General features: G+C 45.3%; 2 long non-coding RNA genes across 2 annotated transcripts; both read right to left on the reverse strand.

The window, feature by feature from the left end:
• Positions 1–5,332: 5,332 nt before the first annotated feature.
• LOC308659342 lies at positions 5,333–11,895 on the reverse strand. Its single transcript, XR_014024502.1, has 3 exons — positions 11,823–11,895; positions 6,633–6,743; positions 5,333–5,616 (listed from the first exon to the last, which is right to left on the reverse strand). It is a non-coding gene; the product is annotated as an uncharacterized lncRNA (long non-coding RNA).
• Positions 11,896–17,256: 5,361 nt separating this feature from the next.
• On the reverse strand, positions 17,257–25,865 carry LOC308660817. Its single transcript, XR_014024821.1, has 4 exons — positions 25,756–25,865; positions 25,002–25,072; positions 18,568–18,678; positions 17,257–17,552 (listed from the first exon to the last, which is right to left on the reverse strand). It is a non-coding gene; the product is annotated as an uncharacterized lncRNA (long non-coding RNA).
• Between the last annotated feature and the right edge of the window lie 534 nt (positions 25,866–26,399).

A 26,399-nucleotide genomic window follows, 5' to 3' on the forward strand; every position in this document is an offset into this window, starting at 1 on the left:
TTTACAGGCACTCCAGAACTGTTTCCTGCTTTCCTGGGACAATTCCAGCTCTTTATCAGCGTGAGAGCAGCTGATTTCCCCACTGACCGGGATAAGGTGGGGTTTGTGTTAAGCCTTCTTTCAGGTGATGCAGCTCGTTGGGGCACGCCTCTGCTGGCTCAACCTAGCCCATTGTTGGACAACTTTCTGGGGTTTTGTGATCATATGCGTCTGATGTATGAGGACCCTATTAAGACGCAGACTGCTACTTGATGCCTGAAAGCTCTGAGGCAGGGTCAACGCTGCTATATCAGGGCTATATCAGCGATTTTCGGCTGCTTAGCCAGGATTCCGCCTGGAATGAGGCTGCGCTTGTGGATGCCTTCCAGGATGGATTGTCGGAGGAGATGTTGGATGAGCTGGCCCGTGTGGATATTCCCTCAGACCTGAATGGGCTGATCCATCTCTGCCTGCGGATCGATGCTCGGTTGCAGCAGCGAAGGAGTCGCCGTGCCACCCCACAGACCCCTGCAGCCCCTGTTGTGCGTGAGCCCCCAGTTCAAAGGGAGGAGCCAATGGAGCTGGGTGCCGCCAGGTCTCGTCTATCAGTGACTGAAATGAACAGATGACGATCGGGGGGGTTGTGTTTTTACTGTGGGGACCCTGGGCATTTGGCTGCTTTTTGCCCAAAGAAGCGACAGCGGGCATCAGTGACCGAGCCTGCCCCGAGAAAGTCCCCTACTTTTCTGTTGGGAAACGCCCCGAGCCCGATCTAGACGGTGTGATAGATCGGGCGTCCCACAACAACACTGAGCAATGTCTTTCCGATGCTGCCTGTGGACCTCCACGGCATCTGATTTTGGAGGCACGTCTGATCCTTCCTGGCAAGCCAGAGGGGATTCCAGTCCATGCCTTAATTGACTCTGGGGCCACCACAAATTTTATGGACTCAGCATTTGTGGCCAAATGGGCTGTTCCCCAGTGCCCGGTGGATCCGCCCATGTTAGTGGAGACTATCGATGGTCGAGTGCTCCTGTCTGGGCCAATTACAGCCGCCACGCAACCATTATGTATGGCCATCAGTTCCCATGTGGAGGCCATCCAGTTCTATATCACCTCAGATCTGCATTTCCCCGTGGTCTTGGGACTGGCATGGCTCCGGGCGCATGACCCACAGATCTATTGGTCACAGAACCTGGTCACCTTCCCAAGCTTGCAGTGCGTGGACCACTCCTGCCATATCTGTGCCGGCCAGGTGGAGGGTTCCCCAGGGGTTTCCTTGCCTCCCGAACTGTCCGACTTTGCTGATGTGTTCAGCGAGACAGAGGCGGATCAATTACCCCTGCACAGGCCCTATGACTGCCCCATTGATTTAGTCCCTGATGCGCTTCTCCCAGTGGGGCGTTTGTACTCCATGTCGGACCCCGAGTTGGCTGCATTGCGGGACTTTCTGGAGAAGAATTTGGCTCGCGGTTTCATCTGGCCCTCGTCCTCACCAGTGTCTGCACCTGTGCTCTTCGTCAAAAAGAAGTCGGGCGAATTGCGGCTTTGCTGCGATTATAGGAAACTCAACGCCATCACGGTGTGCAATCGTTACCCGCTGCCCCTCATCCCCGAACTCTTGGACCGACTCCGGGAGGCTAAGATCTTCACGAAACTGGACCTGCGTGGAGCTTACAACCTCGTCAGGGTTCGGCTGGGTGATGAGTGGAAGACGGCATTTGGTACTCGCAATGGACATTTTGAATACACGGTGATGCCGTTTGGCCTGACCAACGCCCCCGCTGTGTTTCGGGAATTTCATGAATGACATTTTCCGGGATTTGTTGGATCAGTTTGTCGTGATCTACTTGGATGACATCCTGATCTACTCCCCGTCACGTGAGGTGCACCATCAGTATCTCCATCAGGTCCTGCAGCGACTCCGAGAACATCGGCTGTTTGCCAAGTTGGAGAAGTGCCAGTTCTACCGGGTGACCATCGATTTCCTGGGTCACCGCATTTCTCCTGAGGGCATCGCCATGGAGCCGAGTAAGGTTGAGTCTTTGCAGAGTTGGCAACCCCCGCGTCGCGTGAAGGATGTTCAGCGACTTCTTGGGTTCGCCAACTATTACCGAACTTTCATCCCTGGGTTTGCTGCCTTGACAGCCCCCCTCACCCGGCTCCTGCAGAAGAAGACTCGCTTCCAGTGGAACGCTCCAGAACAACAGGCTTTCCAGACTTTGAAGGAAGCCTTCATGAAGGAGCCCATCTTGAAGCATCCTGACCCGTAACGACCGTTTGTTGTGGAGGCGGACGCCTCCGACATTGCCATTGGGGCGGTGTTACTCCAGGCAACGACGCCCAGCGGTACCCTCTTCCCTTGCGCGTACCATTCACGAAAACTGAACCCTTCGGAGCGCAATTATACAATCTGGGAGAAGGAGCTGCTGGCCATCAAAGTGGCGTTCGAGGCCTGGAGGCATCATTTGGAGGGAGCGCGGCATCAAATCGAGGTCCGGACGGACCATAAGAATTTGGAAAGCCTGCAGACCGCTCGGAATTTGAACCAATGCCAGATCCGGTGGTCTCTTTTCTTTGCGAGGTTTGACTTCCGGGTTCGGTACATACCTAGCGGGCACAATCAAAGAGCGGATGCTCTATCCAGGAAGCCCAAATATTCCCAAGTGGAAGACAAGCTTCTGCCCAGGACAGTGATCCCCGTCGAGTCTTTTGCTGCGGTACGGGAGCCGGTTGATATACGGGCTCGGATCCGGGAGGCACAGCAGCAGGAGGTGTGGGTGGCTCAGCGGAAGGAGGAGGTGGGGCCAGATTCTCCTTGGACGGTCACGGATGGACTCTTGTATTATCGTGACTGGCTCTACGTTCCAGGAGGGCCACTCAGGGGACTCATCCTCAGCCAGTGTCACGATAACCCGGCGGCGGGGCATTTTGGCCTGTTCAAGACCCTGAACCTGGTCTCCCGTACCTTCTGGTGGCCCCGAGTCCGACACGACGTCCAGTCCTATGTCACTTCCTGCATCCCATGCAGGCAGGCCAAGTCAGCGACAGGGGCCCCGCCTGGATTACTGCAGCCTTTGCCGACACCCAAAAGACCCTGGGGGGCTGTGTCCATGGACTTTCTGACGGATTTACCCCCATCCTCTGGTTTTACGACAGTGTATGTGGTGGTGGACATGCTGACCAAGATGGCGCACTTCATCTCCTGTCGCGGCTTACTGTCAGCCCGTGCCACTAGTCGTATGTTCATTCAGCAGGTGTTTCGGCTGCACGGCCTCTCTGATAGAGTCTTCTCTGATAGGGGGGCCCAGTTTACAGCCCACTTCTGGCAGGAGTTGATGCATGCGTTGGATATCAAGATTTGCCTCTCGTCCGCGCATCATCCTCAAACTGATGGGGGAACCGAGAAGGTCATTGGTATCCTGGAACAATATCTGCGCTGCTACGTCAATCTGCAGCAAAACAATTGGGTGGACTATCTGGCCATAGCTGAGTTTGCATTTAACAATTCGCAGCACACCTCCACACAGATGACACCGTTCTTGGCCAATGTGGGATATCACCCCCGGTTTTTCCCCCTTTCTCCCATGGACTCACCGGAGCCGGCAGCGAATGACTTCATGGCAGAGTTACAGGCGATCCATCGATTGGTGCGACGTCAGTTAGAGAAAGCCAAGGCCGATTACAAAAGGTTTGCTGATCGGTCAAGACGGGATACGCCTCCACTATCGGTGGGAGATCGGGTCTGGTTGTCCACCAGGAACCTACCGTCAACACGGCCGGTGAGAAAGTTAGATCACCGATATTTAGGACCGTTCCCAGTCGAGGCTGTCATCAATCCGGTCGCCTATCGCTTAACTCTGCCACGTTCCCTGCGCGTGCACCCAGTCTTTCATCGGTCTCTGTTGGTCCCCGAGCAACCGGCCTGTCTACTCCACCGAGCGGAACCTCCCCCATCAGGACCTCGTGATGGAGGCAGCACCCCCGAGTACGAGGTCGCCAGCATCAGGGATTCCTGTTGGCTGAAAGGTTGTTTCCAGTACCTGATTGAATGGAAAGGTTACGGACCAGAGGACTTCACCTGGGAAGACGCGACCGCCGTTCATGCCCCTGCGTTGGTGACTGCTTATCATGAACAATTTCCATCCCGACCGCATCCAGATCGGCAGACCTGGGGGAAGGGCCCTGCGGTGCGGGATAGTGTTGTGATTCAGGGTCAGCCTGTGGGTTCGGCAGTTGGGTCGGATGACTCAGAGGAGGAGGAGGGGGGTGTTGAAGACCTTGCTGAGGGGGTTGAAGATCTTGCTGATGATAGCCCTCAGCCAGGCCCCTCCCACTTGGTCACCACGGAGACCCAGCTGTGTGAGCCTGACAGCGTGGATGAAGATGACCCACAGCTGGCCCTGTTCAAGGACGCCCGATGCAGGAGGCAGTCAATTAGGAGTAAACAGAGGAAGGCAATGGGGCTTCTCGGAAGGAGGCAGAGAGAAGCCACGCCCTGAACTCTATATAAGGGGAATGTGTGGGAGGGCTGGTTTGCTGAAGGCAACCGCTTGGATAGTTCGTATTTCTTAAAGCTCCTGTTTCTTGGTTCGTGTCTTGTTTGTTTTTGTAGCTATAAATTTGGCAGGCGTAATTCCAGCCTCTTGCCGTTTGTAAAGGGGTTGTCCCTGCCTTTTCTGCAGGGCCAGTAGCAGGCTGGTACAGAACACTATCACTGGCATGAGAGAGGGTGAGTACTTGTGCATACATGCAAGCACTGGCCAGCCACTTACATGGCTTGGTGGCCAAGAGGCCATGGCCCAGTAGTGGGCCATGGCCCATAGTTTGGGGACTTCTGCTGTAGATGGTAAAAAGCAATGGAGACAGTACTGAGCCTTGTGCATACCACAAGGAAAATAATGGAAATATGTACATGCATATTGCTGTGAAATAGTGTTAAGACTCCTCTTTTCCTTTTCCTTTTGAGTTTTGACAACTGGCATATTGTTGTGATATTCAGGGATATTATATTTTTTATTTTTTATTTTAATTCCATTTATATCCTGCCCTTCTCCGAAGACTCAGGGCGGCTTACAAGCTTAGCAGTAGCCTTCATTCTATGTATATGCCTGCTTATTAGGGCTTTCACACAAACCCCAAGCGGCATTATTACAAAGTCAGCTTAATTGCCCCCAACAATCTGGGTCCTCATTTTACCTACCTCGGAAGGATGGAAGGCTGAGTCAACCTTGAGCCTGGTGGGATGTTAGCTTTTGTGCAACATTATCAGTACTGAGGAAACTCCAACAACACTGATTTGGTGTAGACATAGGATCGACACACAAAAAAGTCCTTTTTCATAATATACAATGAAAGATCAGGTTTTATTTATTTTCCCATTCATATAGGATGGATTGAGAATATTATTGGACATCACATTCCAAATCGCTCTTGAATTTTGGACAAATCACATCCAGTGCAATCAGTTGAGGCCAATGATGTCATTGAGAAGGTCTCCAGTTGAAAGTGAACGCTAACGGTTGCATCTGTCGTAGTCACAACAAACGGCGCTAACCCCTGCGCTTGGTACTGAATTCAAAACATCACACTCATACTGTCTGCCGCACCTCTTGGCATACCTTGGTGGATTGTACCCTACAGGAAAAAAAAGATTTTGTGGTTGCTGTTGGGAAAAATTTTTCACTTCACCAACATTGTCTTTTGTTAATGATGGAAGGTCCTAGATAGATTAGCCTTTCTTCATTTGTTCAGGAAGTTGGGCCAGGCACACAGCACAACCACATTATTCCAAATTCTTGCTTCTTTCATGTGAAAAATGTGTTGGATAGCAAGACTGAGACCGGGGCAGGGTGGTGAGGTTTGAAAGTGACATACCTGCTCCCCTGAGAGCAATCATGATATCCAAAAGAATCAGCAGACTGTCTAGTAATGCATCGGCAATCCCATTATCAAGCATTTTGCTTGCCCTGTAATCAAAGTCTTGTGGAGGAGCTTTAACTTGAAGTAATGAGTAACATTGCATTCTTACTCATTGTTGATGAAGGATTGTTTCTTATTGTTCTTGTTGAATAATACTTAGGGTAACCCTTGCATTTGTTCCAGGGTCCAGATTAATTTAGTCAGTTCTATTGTTTGGATACCTGAGACACTAATGCAAATTTTAGTGGGCTGTGGAAGCTACTTATTCCAGGATTCCTTCAGTCCTGAAAGGTGCATCCTGAGGCAAAGGATCCCTGGATATGTTATTGCTAACAATGGCTGACTCCATAACAACGATTGGGTACAGTATTGCTTATGTCAGAGGTAGACAACCTTGGCTCTTTTATGACTTGTGGACTTCAATACCCAGAATTCCTGAACCAGCCATGCTGACTCAGGAATTCTGGGAGTGAAGTCCCCAAGTCATAAAAGAGCCAAGTTTGCCTACTCCTGGCCTAAGTTCAGAGAAAAGCAGAATTAAAATTCACCTCAGGTCTTTTGGGCCTCGTGAGGTGAAGGTTATGGCCCTTGCACAGATAGAGCTAGTAAAGATCAGTATTCAGAAAGCAATGGACCCTGCAACCACTTCCAGGAGAAAATTCAATCATCATAGAGGTGAAAAAAAATTAAAGGAACTAAATATAATTATTTTTTCACACTATTATACTTACCAATTGCTTTAAAGAATATGGACATACATCGGTCTTGACGATCAGAGCAGGTAGCTGTGGTAAAACATCTTCCTCCATTGGGACAGTGATAACATTCCAGAGCATCCACAGCTGAAAGAGAGGAGGCAAAGCAACAACTCAATCTGTAATTTTCCATCACCTATCTTTTTGCCAACATATTGCATCAATGGGATTTGGGAGTAGAAATTTCAAAAATTATTTGCATCAAAGATTTTGAAAAGTTCCAGCTCTATGACTCAATTTCAAATACAATAAGATTTGAGAATTCAGACCTTTGGGAAAAATGGCAAACGGAAGACATCTCTGCTAAAAGTGGAACTGCTGACCGTGGGAGAATGAAAAGCTGGTGAGTAGACGGCTCTTTGTAATTCCCCTCCAGAAAAGGACCTCAGATTGCCCCCAAGAGCTCCAGACAATTGCTACTCACAAGAGGACAGCATTCTCTGGCAAGTTAATGGCTGTGGCAGAAGAGACTGCTCAAACTTTTTGAACCCTGGGTTTGCATAATTCCTTTTTTTTATAATATTTTATTAGTTTTTCAATATTTACAATAATATCTTTAGAAAGCAACGTGGTGTCCGAGTTACAATAGTTCCATTTTCAGACAGATACATATTATTACAAATCTCTACTTTATTATAACCAATACTTCCTCTCTCTTTTTTCTTCGATATATATTACCTTTTATCTAAGTTAACATATTTTTATTGCTATCCATCAATCACTTAATAGTTTACTTTATTTTATTTTTTGAATGTATATCCATCGATCTTTTAATATATTTCATATTTTAACATTCCATCTTTAAAACATCAAACACCTTATCTATTTTTTCTAGCTTTAATTTTGTATTAATATTAAAATTAAAACATTTAAGATTTCAATTTCATATTACTAAATAACCTCTTTTTCCTTTGTACAATTCTCTTCCATACTTAATACTGTAATCCAGTTCATTTATCTCATTTCCATGTCTATATCAATTTTACTATATTTAAAATAGTAGTGATTAAAATACAAATCGCAAGGAGAAAAAAAAGAAAAAAGAAAGAAAGAAGAAAGAAGGAGGAAAAAGAAGAGGAGGACAATAAAATATTCTTGTTTCTCATTTATAGTTTCCACATATTAAACCTTAACCAAAATTTGTTCCATTTTAACATTCAATACATCCTTCATAACTCTGCATTGAAATATACCAGCTACATTCTATCATTCTTAACATATATACATCTTAACCCATATCATTTTAAAAAGCTCAATATTTCAATGTTAATATTCATTCATTTGTATTTTGTTTTTTATCTTTATTATTATTTTTCTTATTAACAAAATTTTACAATATATCCCCAAATCCCTCCCACCCCAAACCCACCCACTTCCCCCCCCTTCCCAGAGCTAAGTACAGGATTATAGTTACAATAATCATATTCTAAATAAAATTATGCATAATGTACAATTAACCAAATTCATAATGTGCTTTAACTCCCCTTTAACATAACTACAAACAAAGTACCAATAACAATATCCCACTAAAATCTACTCATAAGCTAAATGGAACTTTTTAGTCCCATATTTGTTCTGAATATAATTTATCCATCTCCTCCAAACTGAAATATATCTTTCCTGTGAATGATCTTTCAAGTAAGCAGAAATCTTAGACATTTCTGCAAGATTCGAAACTTTAAACACCCATTCTTCTATAGTGGGCAAACTATCCTTCTTCCAATATTGTCCCACCAGTAACCGTGCTGCTGTTATCATGTTCTTTAACTCTAGATAGACTGTGTGAGATGGGATATGGGAAGATGGGATCATCGAAATCTGGTAAGTTATTAAAATTGTTTATATTTGGTGAGCCGAGGGAAGTCATTTCTTTATATATTTTTTTCTTTTTGCTTACTATATTCTTATTTTTTATTTTTTCCACTTTTCCTGTACTTTTGTCTGCTATTTATTTTTTTTTCATTTTTTAGTTTGTTTCCGTTTTTTTTAAATCATTGAAAGTATTGTGGGAAGTCAGGCTCTCAGAGAAAGAAATATTTTGGGGAATTTATAGAAGGCAGAATATATTTCCCCAAAGGAATAATAAAAAATCTTAGGCAGAACCCCCTCCCCCCCAAGTCTCTCTGTCCCAAGCAGAAATCAGGTCTGTAGAAATTCAGATCTGATAATCCTATTCAGAAAGGTTGGAGCCAGAAAGCTAGAAGCTGATGAGATTAGAAAGACAAAGAATCCTAAAATCTACATAGCCCACTCAAACTAAAGACATGACCTTTGGGACATAGTAGGATTACCCACCGCCATCAGAATACCAGAAAGGCACACTGAAGCTCAGGTCAAAGTATATGACAAAGGAAATACAAAGCCTCAACCAGGAAGGACTCCAAATACAAAGCCCAAGGAGGTATAAAAGCCCACCACACCCTGCTATATGTGGTCAGCTTTCCCAGAGCCATCTTTCTGTCTGGCTCTGCTCTTCAATAAACTACAACCTTCTTTCTAAAGCAGTCTCCATTTTGTTTATTCCCGGCTTGGACTGGACCCTGATGAAGAATTTCTTTCAACAGTATACATTTTAATAAAATTACTGTTAGAGAATTCAGATATGAAGCTTTCTCTTTAGGAATTTAACAATTAAAACACATTTACATTTCCTTCTGTTACACATTCTTCTGAATATGTTACATGTTGCTTACTTACAGAGGGACCCAGGGAGGCAGTTTATACATACACACAAATGTATGTGACAAATATGTTGACGAGAAGAAGGAGAAAACCCTGATTAGAATCAGAATAGTACATTCACAACTTTCCTTTCTAGCAAATTAAAATATTACATCGTTCTTCTTATTTCTGACATGTTTGAAGAAATAGAGGAGGGATTCTAGGCAGATGGTCCATCTCAGATGCAAACATGGAGCCAATAAATAACCATCATATTTAAATAATAGATTTAGAGCTCTTTAGCATTCCTTGGTCATGAAAGTTTATAATGCAAATCCCCTATCACAGTGGTGGTGAACCTTTTAGATACCGAGTGCCCAAACCGCAACCCAAAACCCATTTATTCATCGTGGGGTGCCGGCTGGGCGTGGCCATGGTTGGTGTGGCCACCTCGATGATGCTCATAGGGAGGGATGCCTGTGGGGGCCGGGCAGGGCTGGGGGAGATCCAGGGGGTCTCTGGCAGGTGGGTGGTGGGTTGGAGGTTCGTCCTGTGGGGTGAGGCAAGGTGAGGCAGGGTGGGTGTGCCAATTGATGCAGGGCAAGGCAAGGCAAGGCAGGGGCTGGAGCAGCTGCTGCCTGACACTATCGGGCCCCCCACGCACAGAGGCCAGTGAGTGCATGGGGGCCAACGGTGTCCGTCAGCAGCCACAGCCTCCTGCATCATGGAAGCCCCATTGGTATGGACGGAGAGAGTCCCAGGATGGCTGAAAAGGAGACCTCACCTAGTGTGGGCCCTGTCTACACAGTGGCTCTGACAGGGGATGTGGCTGTTGCTCCTCCTCCTGCTCTGAGCCTCTTGACTGGCCAACCACACAAGGAAGAAGGAGGTGGCAGTGGCGATGCTTGCATCGCCAAGCCCGGCTGGCCGCAGATCTGCAAGTGAAGCTGTGCCGCCATCCTCGTGCTGGTGGGGGCAGTGGCAGGGGAAGGTGACTATGGCACACACCCTCCCCTTCCCGCTGCCACCCCACATCATCCCACATCATCTGACAGGTGTGGCTTCTGCTGCTGCTCTGACTGGTCAGCCATGCAGAGAAGCAGGAAGGGCAGCGGGTGCTCCAGACCCCCCCAGCTGCCCCTCCACCTCCTCCTGCTTCCCTGCATGGTTGACCAGTCAGAACAGCAGAAGCCACCGCCGTCATATCCATCGAGTGGATGTGCCCAGGACAGGCAAGGGCTTTCTTCTGGCTGTCCCGGAGCCATTTCCACCTGTGCTGATGGGGTTCTGTGGCCAGTACTCCATTATGCCGGACAGCCAGCATGCTGCTCACAGGCCTCTGTGTGCAGGGGCTGATAGTGTCAGGCAGCAGATCCAGAAGCGAAGCTTTGCTGACCATCCTCACACTGGTGGGGGCGGCAGCGGGGGAAGGCAGGATCTGGCATGCGGCCATCCTTTGCTGCTGCTGCCATACATTGTCCCATGTGCGTCTCCGGGCCATGCATGCAGGACAATGTGGGGTGGCAGCGGGGAGGGGAGGGTGTGTGCCACAGTCACCTTCCCCCACTGCTGCCCCCACCAGCGCGAGGATGGCAGCACAGCTTCACTTGCAGATTTGTGGCCAGCCGGGCTTGGTGATGCAGGCATCACCACCGCCACCTCCTGCTTCCCTGTGTAGTTGGCCGGTCAAGAGGCTCAGAGCCGTCTCCACCCACACTGATGGGTCTGCACTGCAGAAGGGAGATGGTGGCGCTGATTCCCCCCTGCAGACCCCCCATCAGACCCCTGTCCGGTGCCCCTTCTATGCAATCCTTCATGATGCAGTGTGGATGAGAGGCTCAGCCGGCGGGGGGGCAGCTTTCCTCCGCGGAGGCATCCCAGCTCTCCCACGCCCCCCATACAGACCCCCTCGCCTTCCCTCAGCTGGGACCTGATGACCCCCACTGGTTGCTTCCAAAGGCCGCTCACTTACTCTCTCGCCCAAACTGCTCCTTTTATAAGTTCACTGACCCCGCCCAGCTCTCACAGCTGTTCCCAGACTCCACATGTGTGGAGAGAGGGAGGGGGAGGAGCCCAGGAATGGCGTGCATGCCCACGGGGATGGTTCTGCATGCCGCCTGTGGCACACATGCCATAGGTTCACCACCCCTGCCCTATCGCTTTAGGCAAGGCAGGAAAAAATTCATCTTTCACTTTGCTCTGTTGAGTGCAACCCTTTAAGAACTGCTTCTCGCAACTGCACTGAAGCACCTGAATCGCAGCCCGAGGAAAAGGAGGAGAGAACGCAGGAACACTAGTAGGAAGGGAGGCCTAGGAGTGGGCAGACTGGGCCAATGCTGGCCATGGTGCCCCAAGTGCCTCCAAAGGCCCCTTTGATCTCAAGCACGCTTGTGCTGCCTTCTGGAGGTAGGACCTCCAATCTAGGATCTCTCAGTCTTAAGAGGAAGGGACTGGGTCTGTGAGGGAAGAGCCGTCAGTGTTGAGTGATCGTGACTCAGAACTTACCTTGCGACCAAAGCATTACAGCAAGAATGCAGAAGATTATTTTTCTCATTGTTTTTCCGGCAACGGAGGGCCTGCAGTCAAGAGTTGGAAATCAGGGTCACTTGCTGTTCACACTATCATTTCTTTCGATTTTCACGAAAGGCTCAGTGTGGAACGAATCTAGAGATTACATCTAAGTACATAACCCTATTTAATATTTTGAGCTATTTGATATGTTAAGAGCAATTAAAATGTATATTCCAGCAAAACCAATTATCTTAACTGTTCTTTACATTCTTTGTGACATTATGTTTCAGGAATTTTTTAATATTTATAATGGGAAATGCTCCTCATAAAAAGATCCTGTTTATTACATATCAAAGGTAGGAAAGGGTAAGCCCCAAGAAGTTACTGACCACATCTTTGTGTAGCGTTATCAGCCTAGCCAATGTTAATAAATGCTGGAATGTGTGGTCCACTAACATCTGGAAACACTGCAGCTGCCCTCCCTAATTCTTGCTATAGTATTTTTCTCTAACATATTCAGGCTAAGGAAAATGAAACAATTCAAAGTAATAAAAATAAAAATAATCATAATAGTTATAACACAGCAGTAACATTAAAACATTATTTTCTCAGGTATACTAAGATTGCATTTCTTCCTCTAATTTAGAACATAAGATCCATACTCAGTAAAAAAAAATTCTCCTAGATATTTATTATACAAATAGGCATGTAATGAATTAAATCTATGTCTGAGAAAAGCTGAATCTTACCTTTGGTACAGGTGAAATAAAAGCAAGCTATGATGTGCTAACCTTGTGTACTGCTGCAAATATATATAGTTGTGCTTTCTTATTTCCTCCCTTTTTTGGGGGGGGGAGAATTGCATCAATTATTCTGCAAAAATACTGGTGTAATATTGGTAATAGAAAGGCAAACCCATTTCTTAAATAATGGGTAAATAACTTTGTATGGATCACAATGCAAAATTCTGGACTTACAAACCACATGAATGCTGCAGCTAAGTAATTTTGTTTATTTATGGAGCTCGGCTGATAAGATGTCAAAGCAGTTTCTTACTGCTGATTCTTTGCCTGTTCCTGATTGCTTAAAATGAAAATATTTGCTCCACCATCCCCTCTAAAGTATTCTAAATATTTGATCTCCTGTTAAATATGTACCCTATGGCCATTTCCTCTTTGAATTGAATTGGTGCAAAAACATAAAGCTGTGCTTTATTTAACTGGAATTTATTCAGTAAGGGGCAACTGGTGGGCTACAAAAAAACCTCTGTGTCACACTGTACTTTCTAATTCCCTTTCCTGGTTAAACAAAGACTAGTAGTGAGGTGGTACAAGCAGTGGCGTAGCGTGGGTTGTCAGCACCCGGGGCAAGGCAAGTAATATGCACCCCCCCCCCTCCACAGTGGGCGGTGACCCGGCGGTTCGGATCGGAGCGCCCCCCCCAGATGTTGCGCCCGGTGCGGCCGGCCCCCCCTGCACCCCCCATGCTACGCCACTGGGTACAAGAACCACAGCTTGCTGTCAGACGCAGACCTGGATTATGGGGCCATTGCTGTTGGGGGTCAGGGAATAAGATGAAGGACCATCTGGTTCAATTAACCCTGTAAAATAACTTGATGGGTCTTCTAATGTAACATACGACTTAGGATCTCAATGATTTGGATTAGGCCCATGGTTAATCATCATCCCAAATTCAATTTATTTGTCTATTTGTGTACTATTTGTGTACTGTCTTTATTGATTTATAAAATTTATTGGCCACCCAACTTATCACAGGATAACACTGATTGTCTTACAATATTAAAAGATAAGAGCATGCAAAACCTAGATTATATAAATAGAATTTATTATTTATTTATTTATTATTGGGACTTATATGCTGCCCTATCTTCTGAACGACTCAGGGCGGCTAACAACAACAAAATACAATAATACAGAAGTTAAAAGAAAATTAAATTAATGGCCCCCGTAGAATAAATTAAAATTAAAAATTAAAATAAGTTAAAAATTAAAAACATAATTAAAATCCCTGTCAGTCCAGGTCAGCCTGATGGAAAAGGAGTGTTTTGAGGCCGCGGCAAAAGGACTGGAGGCCATCCGAAGCTCAAGGGGCAGCTGGTTCCATAGGGCTGGCGCTCCCACAGAGAAGGCCCTCCCCCTGGGGGTCGCCAGCCGACATTGTCTAGCCGACAGTACCCTGAGGAGGCCCTCTCTGTGTGAGCACACTGGGTGATGGGAAGTCATTCCCAGCAGCAGATGGCCCTGCAAGTATCCCAGGCCTAAGCCATGTAGGGCTTTAAAGGTAAGTACCAGCACCTTAAATCTCACCCGGAGGACAACTGGTAACCAATGCAGCTCATGCAGGAGGGGTGTAATATGGGAGTATCGGGGTGCTCCCATCACTACCTACACGGCTGCATTCTGCACCAGCTGAAGCCTCCGGGTGGTCTTCAATGTAGTTATCCTAGACTCCCAAAAGACCTTTTTGCCTTCTATATTGAAAGTTATAAAGTTCTGCATTCCTGTCTCCAGTGATAAACCTCTGCCTCCTGCTCCATTTACAATTGTATACAAGGTTATAAAGTTCTGCATTCCTGTCTCTAGTGATAAACCTCTGTCTCCTGCTCCATTTACAATTGTATATAACAAGACTTGTCTCCTGTAATTGCCCTTGCCTCAAGATATGGCTTCCTGTCTCCTGTAATTGTTCTTGCCTCAAGTTATGCCTTCCTGTGATAATGTCTCTTGTAATTGTCCTTGCCTCAAGTTATGCCTTCCTGTGATAACCCTTGTCTTCTCTGTTAGCATTTGTATACGATAAGCTATGCTTTATTGTTTCCTGTGATGACCTTTGCCCTCTTCATTAGCAGTTGTATGCAATGAGCTATGTTTTCCTATGACCTTCCATATGTTGCTCCCTCATGTGTGTACTTCCCCCTCCCTGATGAAACTGCTCAATAAAAGAGTGCTGTGCAAAGCTGTTCGGGGGCAACACCATCCACCCCGGGCACTCTGTGCTCTCTCACCTTGAACAAACTTGTGTTGGTGCCTCAGTTTGTCCTAGGATCCTGTTCCTGCGCTATCGCAGTTCCCAAGTGTGACCGTTGGAACGTCCGGCACACTGGGTCGGTGGCAAAGGGCAAAATCCTTCCATATTCAAGGTGTTCACCCTTGCGAGGGTCCCTCTAAATTCTCACCCCTGTTACGGGGCTCTAAGAGTTGAGGCCAGAACCCTGATCGGTCGCTCGACGCAACACTTCAAGGGCAGCCCCATGTAAAGAGCATTGCAGTAATCTATACGGGAGGTAACGAGTGCTTGGGTGACTGTACGTAGGGCATCTTGGTCCAGAAAGGGGTGCAACTGGCGCACCAGGTGAACCTGGGCAAATGCCCCCCTGGCCACGACTCCAATATGATCTTCAAAACTGAGTCGTGAATCCATGAGGATGCCTAGATTGCGTGCCCTATCAACGGGAGGTAACATCTCTCCTCCCATAACCAAAGATGGAACCTCTTGGACTAAACGAGATGCTGGAACGTAAAGCCACTCAGTCTTGGCTGGGTTGAGCCGGCCTGTTCTTCCCCATCCAAATCCACTTCCAGGCAACCACTTCCAGGCAACGGGACATCACATCGAGGGCATCACTGGGTTGGTTCGGGGTGGAGATGAAAACCCTCCATAAACAGCCCCAAGCCAATTGGCAGAGCTTGAAGCTTTAACTGGTCTTTAAGCTCTTGTGGAAGGTCAGGGAGGTTGGATCCAACCTCACTTGGGGGGAGGGCGGCAAGATGTTTGAAAGGACAGGCTCAGTGGCAGAGGCCCTTCTCCTGGACCTCGCCAGGCAGAATACCCTGGCTGATAGGGCCTGCAGCATGCCTCCTCTGCCAGAACAGGTGGGGAGTGCCATCCCAGTGAGAGGGTCTAGGTAGCCTGGACCCATGTCATAAAGGGCTTTAAAGATGATTACCAACACTTGAATTGCATCTGGAAGCAAACCATCAGCCTGGGCAGCTTGTAGAGCAGTGGTTTTACATGGGCCATGCTTTGGAGCCCAAGAACTGTCCGTCCTGTCACACTCTGCACTTTGCACTACCTGTAGCTTTCAAATGATTTTCAAAGGCAGCCCCATGTAGAGGGTGTTGCAATAGTCCAACTGCAGGATGACTAGGGCTTGAAAGACCAAATGCAAGTACTCCTGACCCAGGAGGGGCTGCAACTAGTACATAATGTGAAGTTGTGCAAAAGCTCTCCTAGCTGCGATTGCCATCTTCAAGCAGGAGTTGCGAGTCCAGGAGAAACCCCCAAGTTGCAGTCTGGATCTGTCTGGGGTAGTTCTATGCAATTCAGACTATCGATGTCAAAGTCCTGGGCCTTGGGGCTCCATGCACCCAAAGCCATTTCATCTTGCCAGAGTTCAGTCAAAGCCTGTTGTCCTCCATCCAGGCCCCCACAGCCTCCAGGTATCATGAGAGGGCAGCAACATCTTCATGAGTTGGATATCATCAGTGTATTTTAGATACCTTAAGTCATGGTTACGCATGATCTCACCCAGTGGCTTCCTGTAGATCAGGCGTCACCAACTTTCTGGGTTGGCAGCCCGGTGGCAAAGGGAGGGCCAGATGTCTTTATGCACACATCCACACATACTCAAATGTAGCTCCACGCGTGTATGTGTGAGTGGGGCCGTGAGCATGCGCACTCTGTAACTGGGGCTGCTAGTGCCAGTGCAAGGGTCACGCTGAGGCTAATGCCAGCACAAGACTTGCACTGAGGCTAGCGCAGGTGTGAGGGTCATGCCAAGGCTAGCACTGATGGAAGTGTCATGCCGAGGCTAGCACCAGTGCGAGAGTGATGCCAAGGGTTGTGCCTAGGCTAGCACTGGTGGGACTATCATGCTGAGGCTATCGCTGGTGTGAAGGTCACACTGAGGCTAGCACCGAGACTAGCACAGGCATGAGGGGCATGCCAAGGCTAGAGATGAGGCTAGTGCCGGTGCAAGATTTGTGCCAAGGGTCACGCCGAAACTATCACTCGCATGAGAGAGGGTGAGTACTTGTGCATGCATGCAAGCACTGGCCAGCCACTTACATGGCTTGGTGGCCAAGAGGCCATGGCCCAGTAGTGGGCCATGGCCCATAGTTTGGGGACTTCTGCTGTAGATGTTAAAAAGCAATGGAGACAGTACTGAGCCTTGTGCATACCACAAGGAAAATAATGGAAATATGTACATGCATATTGCTGTGAAATAGTGTTAAGACTCCTCTTTTCCTTTTCCTTTTGAGTTTTGACAACTGGCATATTGTTGTGATACTCAGGGATATTATATAGACTTGTGTTAGCTTTTGTGCAACATTATCAGTACTGAGGAAACTCCAACAACGCTGATTTGGTGTAGACATAGGATAGACACACAAAAAAGTCCTTTTTCATAGTATACAATGAAAGATCAGGTTTTATTTATTTTCCCATTCATATAGGATGGATTGAGAATATTATTGGACATCACATTCCAAATCGCTCTTGAATTTTGGACAAATCACATCCAGTGCAATCAGTTGAGGCCAATGATGTCATTGAGAAGGTCTCCAGTTGAAAGTGAACGCTAACGGTTGCATCTGTCGTAGTCACAACAAACGGCGCTAACCCCTGCGCTTGGTACTGAATTCAAAACATCACACTCATACTGTCTGCCGCACCTCTTGGCATACCTTGGTGGATTGTACCCTACAGGAAAAAAAAGATTTTGTGGTTGCTGTTGGGAAAAATTTTTCACTTCACCAACATTGTCTTTTGTTAATGATGGAAGGTCCTAGATAGATTAGCCTTTCTTCATTTGTTCAGGAAGTTGGGCCAGGCACACAGCACAACCACATTATTCCAAATTCTTGCTTCTTTCATGTGAAAAATGTGTTGGATAGCAAGACTGAGACCGGGGCAGGGTGGTGAGGTTTGAAAGTGACATACCTGTTCCCCTGAGAGCAATCATGATATCCAAAAGAATCAGCAGACTGTCTAGTAATGCATCGGCAATCCCATTATCAAGCATTTTGCTTGCCCTGTAATCAAAGTCTTGTGGAGGAGCTTTAACTTGAAGTAATGAGTAACATTGCATTCTTACTCATTGTTGATGAAGGATTGTTTCTTATTGTTCTTGTTGAATAATACTTAGGGTAACCCTTGCATTTGTTCCAGAGTCCAGATTAATTTAGTCAGTTCTATTGTTTGGATACCTGAGACACTAATGCAAATTTTAGTGGGCTGTGGAAACTACTTATTCCAGGATTCCTTCAGTCCTGAAAGGTGCATCCTGAGGCAAAGGATCCCTGGATATGTTATTGCTAACAATGGCTGACTCCATAACAACGATTGGGTACAGTATTGCTTATGTCAGAGGTAGACAACCTTGGCTCTTTTATGACTTGTGGACTTCAATACCCAGAATTCCTGAACCAGCCATGCTGACTCAGGAATTCTGGGAGTGAAGTCCCCAAGTCATAAAAGAGCCAAGTTTGCCTACTCCTGGCCTAAGTTCAGAGAGAAGCAGAATTAAAATTCACCTCAGGTCTTTTGGGCCTCGTGAGGTGAAGGTTATGGCCCTTGCACAGATAGAGCTAGTAAAGATCAGTATTCAGAAAGCAATGGACCCTGCAACCACTTCCAGGAGAAAATTCAATCATCATAGAGGTGAAAAAAATTAAAGGAACTAAATATAATTATTTTTTCACACTATTATACTTACCAATTGCTTTAAAGAATATGGACATACATCGGTCTTGACGATCAGAGCAGGTAGCTGTGGTAAAACATCTTCCTCCATTGGGACAGTGATAACATTCCAGAGCATCCACAGCTGAAAGAGAGGAGGCAAAGCAACAACTCAATCTGTAATTTTCCATCACCTATCTTTTTGCCTACATATTGCATCAATGGGATTTGGGAGTAGAAATTTCAAAAATTATTTGCATCAAAGATTTTGAAAAGTTCCAGCTCTATGACTCAGTTTCAAATACAATAAGATTCGAGAATTCACACCTTTGGGAAAAATGGCAAACGGAACACATCTCTGCTAAAAGTGGAACTGCTGACCGTGGGAGAATGAAAAGCTGGTGAGTAGACGGCTCTTTGTAAGTCCCCTCCAGAAAAGGACCTCAGATTGCCCCCAAGAGCTCCAGACAATTGCTCCTCACAGGAGGACAGCATTCTCTGGCAAGTTAATGGCTGTGGCAGAAGAGACTGCTCAAACTTTTTGAACCCTGGGTTTGCATAATTCCTTTTTTTATAATATTTTATTAGTTTTTCAATATTTACAATAATATCTTTAGAAAGCAACGTGATGTCCGAGTTACAATAGTTCCATTTTCAGACAGATACATATTATTACAAATCTCCACATTATTATAACCAATACTTCCTCTCTCTTTTTTCTTCGATATATATTACCTTTTATCTAAGTTAACATATTTTTATTGCTATCCATCAATCACTTAATAGTTTATTTTATTTTATTTTTTGAATGTATATCCATCGATCTTTTAATATATTTCATATTTTAACATTCCATCTTTAAAACATCAAACACCTTATCTATTTTTTCTAGCTTTAATTTTGTATTAATATTGAAATTAAAACATTTAAAATTTTAATTTCATATTACTAAATAAGCTCTTTTTCCTTTGTACAATTCTCTTCCATACTTAATACTGTAATCCAGTTCTCATTTATCTCATTTCCATGTCTATATCAATTTTACTATATTTAAAATAGTAGTGATTAAAATACAAATCGCAAGGAGAAAAAAAAAGAAAAAAGAAAGAAAGAAGAAAGAAGGAGGAAAAAGAAGAGGAGGACAATAAAATATTCTTGTTTCTCATTTATAGTTTCCACATATTAAACCTTAACCAAAATTTGTTCCATTTTAACATTCAATACATCCTTCATAACTCTGCATTGAAATATACCAGCTACATTCTATCATTCTTAACATATATACATCTTAACCCATATCATTTTAAAAAGCTCAATATTTCAATGTTAATATTCATTCATTTGTATTTTTTATCTTTATTATTATTTTTGTTAAGTGATCAATATTTTTATCTACTCATAAAATCATTCTCGTAATCCCAGTACTATCCTGTCTATTTTAATATTATCTATTTCAGGCCTCTTAGAAATGTTCATATTTCTTCTATCTTATTCTTGCTTTCTTCCTTTGCCGTGTCATTTTACGCTTCTTTGCCTCCAGGTCATCAAAGCATTCTTGTATTACAGAGTTAAAGAATCTGCCAATAGCACCAAATCTTATTATTTTCACCTCTTGATACAATTGTTCTGGTCCAAGTAAAAATCCTTCCATATTTTCTTCATCACCATCTTCAAAAACCTGTATTTGTTGACTATTTAATTCTTCTGCCAATATATTTAATTGTTCAATTTCTTCTATCGAGTCCTGTCCCAATAAAATATTAGTTGTAATCACAGTCTGAGTTTGGATTAGTTTTATCAAGATACTTTCTCACTCTTTTCCAAAGGCTCTTATTTCATTGCCAGCTGTAGAAAGAAGATGATAAGTTTGGTAGGATATTTCCCACAGAGCATGAATTTGTTTTTGAAAATCTTCCATTGTAGACTCTCACACCTGATGTTCAAGGTTATTCTTTATCTTAGGTTTTTGGTTTTTTTCTTTAAAGAGAAAATCAGAATTGCAATTTCACATTTAGCCACTGGGTGTCCTCCAAGTACTTTAAGAATCCTTTTCTTTTGTTATTTGTTCCTTAAACGTTTTGTTTCCAAAAAAAAACCCACCCCTGAATTTCTTCGCCGCCTTCCAAGGAGAGGGTTAAATTCCCCCTCCCTCTTCACAGGGGGGAAAGTACTTAGCAGCTTAATTAGGTTAAAAAAGGATGGTTGAGGTACAAGAGAGGAATCTTACCCTCGCCACTTCCATGCTGCTTAATGTTGCCTGATGTTAGCTTTGACTTTGGCTGTCTGCAGCTTAGGAACTGGCCATATTCCTATGGTCAGTCTTTCGTCCGCTGGTACAAGGGGAATGCAGGCACTAACGAGGGGGTTGCTGCCCCCCCACATTTCTCCAAAAGCCCCTTCTGTCTGGACACCCATCCAGGGCGACTCTTCAGTCCCTCTAGGACACCCCCAGTGATGCGAATCTGGACATGGAAGATGGGAGCTGTCCTCCAGACGTCCATTTTACAGCTGTAGGCAAACCGGAAGTCTGGGTTTGCATAATTCCTTTTCAAATCATATTTAAAAATTGTTTCTTAACTGCTTTTCAGCTGTTTGGAACTTTGGGATCAACAAGTAATAAACAGCAAAAGGATGATTAGAATTTTGATTTTGAAATTTATAAATAGAATAAAGATCCAGATGGATTCAAAATAAGATTTTTGAATTAATTGTAAGAATCTTTCCTGTTAAAAAATGCTTTTGCTTTGAATTCTTTTGCTTTTTTAAATGATAGGATGAGACTTTGAAGCTTGGACAATAGGGGGAAGTAGAACAAAGTAAAGATTACAATTAAAGAGAAGAACATTTAAATTTGACTTGCTATTTCAGAATGGAGTCAAATATTTTAACACTGAACATATTGAAGGATATTTTGGAAAAATGGACCCAGAAGTTAATTTAAACAGTGATTATCTATATAGATAGACTGTGTGAGATGGGATATGGGAAGATGGGATCATCGAAATCTGGTAAGTTATTAAAATTGTTTATATTTGGTGAGACGAGGGAAGTCATTTCTTTATATATTTTTCTTTTTGCTTACTATATTCTTATTTTTTATTTTTTCCACTTTTCCTGTACTTTTGTCTGCTATTTATTTTTTCATTTTTTAGTTTGTTTCAGTTTTTTTAAAATCATTGAAAGTATTGTGGGAAGTCAGGCTCTCAGAGAAAGAAATATTTTGGGGAATTTATAGAAGGCAGAATATATTTCCCCAAAGGAATAATAAAAAATCTTAGGAACCTCCTCCCCCCCCCAAGTCTCTCTGTCCCAAGCAGAAATCAGGTCTGTAGAAATTCAGATCTGATAATCCTATTCAGAAAGGTTGGAGCCAGAAAGCTAGAAGTTGATGACATTAGAAAGACAAAGAATCCTAAAATCTACATAGCCCACTCAAACTAAAGACCTTTGGGACATAGTAGGATTACCCACCGCCATCAGAATACCAGAAAGGCACACTGAAGCTCAGGTCAAAGTATATGACAAAGGAAATACAAAGCCTCAACCAGGAAGGACTCCAAATACAAAGCCCAAGGAGGTATAAAAGCCCACCACACCCTGCTATATGTGGTCAGCTTTCCCAGAGCCATCTTTCTGTCTGGCTCTGCTCTTCAATAAACTACAACCTTCTTTCTAAAGCAGTCTCCATTTTGTTTATTCCCAGCTTGGACTGGACCCTGATGAAGAATTTCTTTCAACAGTATACATTTTAATAAAATTACTGTTAGAGAATTCAGATATGAAGCTTTCTCTTTAGGAATTTAACAATTAAAAAACATTTACATTTCCTTCTGTTACACATTCTTCTGAATATGTTACATGTTGCTTACTTACAGAGGGACCCAGGGAGGCAGTTTATACATACACACAAATGTATGTGACAAATATGTTGACGAGGAGAAGGAGAAAACCCTGATTAGAATCAGAATAGTACATTCACAACTTTCCTTTCTAGCAAATTAAAATATTACATCGTTCTTCTTATTTCTGACATGTTTGAAGAAATAGAGGAGAGATTCTAGGCAGATGGTCCATCTCAGATGCAAACATAGAGCCAATAAATAACCATCATATTTAAATAATAGATTTAGAGCTCTTTAGCATTCCTTGGTCATGAAAGTTTATAATGCAAATCCCCTATCACAGTGGTGGTGAACCTTTTAGATACCAAGTGCCCAAACCGCAACCCAAAACCCATTTATTCACCGTGGGGTGCCGGCTGGGCGTAGCCATGGTTGGTGTGGCCACCTCGATGATGCTTATAGGGAGGGATGCCTGTGGGGGCCGGGCAGGGCTGGGGGAGATCCAGGGGGTCTCTGGCAGGTGGGGTGGTGGGTTGGAGGTTCGTCCTGTGGGGTGAGGCAAGGTGAGGCAGGGTGGGTGTGCCAATTGATGCAGGGCAAGGCAAGGCAAGGCAGGGGCTGGAGCAGCTGCTGCCTGACACTATCGCCCCCCCCCATGCACAGAGGCCAGTGAGTGCATGGGGGCCAACGGTGTCCGTCAGCAGCCACAGCCTCCTGCATCATGGAAGCCCCATTGGTATGGGCGGAGACAGTCCCAGGATGGCTGAAAAGGAGACCTCACCTAGTGTGGGCCCTGTCTACACAGTGGCTCTGACAGGGGCTGTGGCTTTTGCTCCTTCTCCTGCTCTGAGCCTCTTGACTGGCCAACCACACAAGGAAGAAGGAGGTGGCAGTGGCGATGCTTGCATTGCCAAGCCCGGCTGGCCGCAGATCTGCAAGTGAAGCTGTACCGCCATCCTCGTGCTGGTGGGGGCAGTGGCAGGGGAAGGTGACTATGGCACACACCCTCCCCTTCCCGCTGCCACCCCACATCATCCCACATCATCTGACGGGTGTGGCTTCTGCTGCTGCTCTGACTGGTCAGCCATGCAGGGAAGCAGGAAGGACAGCGGGTCCATGAATCTGCTGCCTTGTCGGGCTGCTAGCTAGCAGCCGAGGCAGCTCCAGACCCCCCAGCTGCCCCTCCACCTCCTCCTGCTTCCCTGCATGGTTGACCAGTCAGAACAGCAGAAGCCACTGCTGTCATATCCATCGAGTGGATGTACCCAGGACAGGCAAGGGCTTTCTTCTGGCTGTCCCGGAGCCATTTCCACCTGTGCCGATGGGGTTCTGTGGCCAGTACTCCATTATGCCGGACAGCCAGCATGCTGCTCACAGGCCTCTGTGTGCAGGGGCTGATAGTGTCAGGCAGCAGATCCAGAAGTGAAGCTTTGCTGACCATCCTCACACTGGTGGGGGCGGCAGCGGGGGAAGGCAGGATCTGGCAGGCGGCCATCCTTTGCTGCTGCTGCCATACATTGTCCCATGTGCGCCTCCGGGCCATGCATGCAGGACAATGTGGGGTGGCAGCGGGGAGGGGAGGGTGTGTGCCACAGTCACCTTCCCCCACCGCTGCCCCCACCAGCGCGAGGATGGCAGCACAGCTTCACTTGCAGATTTGTGGCCAGCCGGGCTTGGTGATGCAGGCATCACCACCGCCACCTCCTGCTTCCCTGTGTAGTTGGCCGGTCAAGAGGCTTAGAGCAGGAGGAGGAGGAGCAACAACCACCACCCACATTAGAGCCACCATGTAGACAGGGCCCACACCAGGTGAGAGCTCCTTTCTGGCCATTCCGGGGCCGTCTCCGCCCACACCGATGGGTCTGTACTGCAGAAGGGAGATGGTGGCTCTGATTCCCCCCTGTAGACCCCCCATCAGACCCCTGTCCGGTGCCCCTTCTATGCAATCCTTCATGATGCAGTGTGGATGAGAGGCTCAGCCGGCGGGGGGGGGCAGCTTTCCTCCGCGGAGGCATCCCAGCTCTCCCCCTTGCCTTCCCTCAGCTGGGACCTGATGACCCCCACTGGTTGCTTCCAAAGGCCGCTCACTTACTCTCTCGCCCAAACTGCTCCTTTTATAAGTTCACTGACCCCGCCCAGCTCTCACAGCTGTTCCCAGACTCTGCATGTGTGGAGAGAGGGAGGGGGAGGAGCCCGGGAATGGCGTGCATGCCCACGGGGATGGTTCTGCATGCCGCCTGTGGCACGCATGCCATAGGTTCACCACCCCTGCCCTATCGCTTTAGGCAAGGCAGGAAAAAGATTCATCTTTCACTTTGCTCTGTTGAGTGCAACCCTTTAACAACTGCTTCTCGCAACTGCACTGAAGCACCTGAATCGCAGCCCGAGGAAAAGGAGGAGAGAGCGCAGGAACACTAGTAGGCAGGGAGGCCTAGGAGTGGGCAGACTGGGCCAATGCTGGCCATGGTGCCCCAAGTGCCTCCAAAGGCCCCTTTGATCTCAAGCACGCTTGTGCTGCCTTCTGGAGGTAGGACCTCCAATCTAGGATCTCTCAGTCTTAAGAGGAAGGGACTGGGTCTGTGAGGGAAGAGCCATCAGTGTTGAGTGATCGTGACTCAGAACTTACCTTGCGACCAAAGCATTACAGCAAGAACGCAGAAGATTATTTTTCTCATTGTTTTTCCGGCAACGGAGGGCCTGCAGTCAAGAGTTGGAAATCAGGGTCACTTGCTGTTCACACTAGCATTTCTTTCGATTTTCACGAAAGGCTCAGTGTGGAACGAATCTAGAGATTACATCTAAGTACATAACCCTATTTAATATTTTGAGCTATTTGATATGTTAAGAGCAATTAAAATGTATATTCCAGCAAAACCAATTATCTTAACTGTTCTTTACATTCTTTGTGACATTATGTTTTAAGAATTTTTTATATTTATAATGGGAAATGCTCCTCATAAAAAGATCCTGTTTATTACATATCAAAGGTAGGAAAGGGTAAGCCCCAAGAAGTTACTGACCACATCTTTGTGTAGCGTTATCAGCCTAGCCAATGTTAATAAATGCTGGAATGTGTGGTCCACTAACATCTGGAAACACTGCAGCTGCCCTCCCTAATTCTTGCTATAGTATTTTTCTCTAACATATTTAGGCTAAAGAAAATGAAATAATTCAAAATAATAAAAATAAAAATAATCATAATAGTTATAACACAGCAGTAACATTAAAACATTATTTTCTCAGGTATACTAAGATTGCATTTCTTCCTCTAATTTAGAACATAACATCTATGCTCAGTAAAAAAAAATTCTCCTAGATATTTATTATACAATTAGGCATGTAATGAATTAAAAATATGTCTGAGAAAAGCTGAATCTTACCTTTGGTACAGTTGAGATAAAACCAAGCTATGGTTTGCTAGCTGTGGGTACAGCGGCAAATATATATAGTGTCGTCTTATCTCTTCTCCCCCCACCTTTTTTTGTCTGATTTTGAGAAATTCTTGGGAAATTCTTACTCTAAAATCACTTGTTCTGCAACAATTGTGATGTAGGAATTTTTAACAGAAGGGGAAATCCGTTTCTTACTCAATAGGTAAATAACTCTGTAAAGATCGTAATTCAATGTTCTGGAACTTGCAAAACACATTGCATGCTGCAGCCAAGTGGTTTTGTTTATTTATGGAATAAGCAGATAAGAGGTCAGGATTACTGCTAATGCTTTGCCTGTTCCTGATTGCTTAAAATGAAAATTTTTCCTCCACCCGCCCCTCTAAAGCACTCTAAATATTTGATCTCCTTTTAAATATATACTGTGGGAATAATTTATAAATTTGTGTAACTGTTAGAAATATTATATAGGGAATCATATGTTAACTAACCCAGGATTCAGTAGAGTTACTGATCAACAGCCTCTGAAATTCTTGAAACTCAAACATAAGAATTAATTAAGCACTTATTTCAAGTTATAAATATACATTAGCAAACACACAAAATTCCATTAACACAATGTAAACATAATTATA

This window comes from Vipera berus (genome assembly GCF_964194415.1).
Source record: "Vipera berus genome assembly, chromosome: 1".
In the NCBI taxonomy this organism is placed as follows: Eukaryota; Metazoa; Chordata; class Lepidosauria; order Squamata; family Viperidae; genus Vipera; species Vipera berus.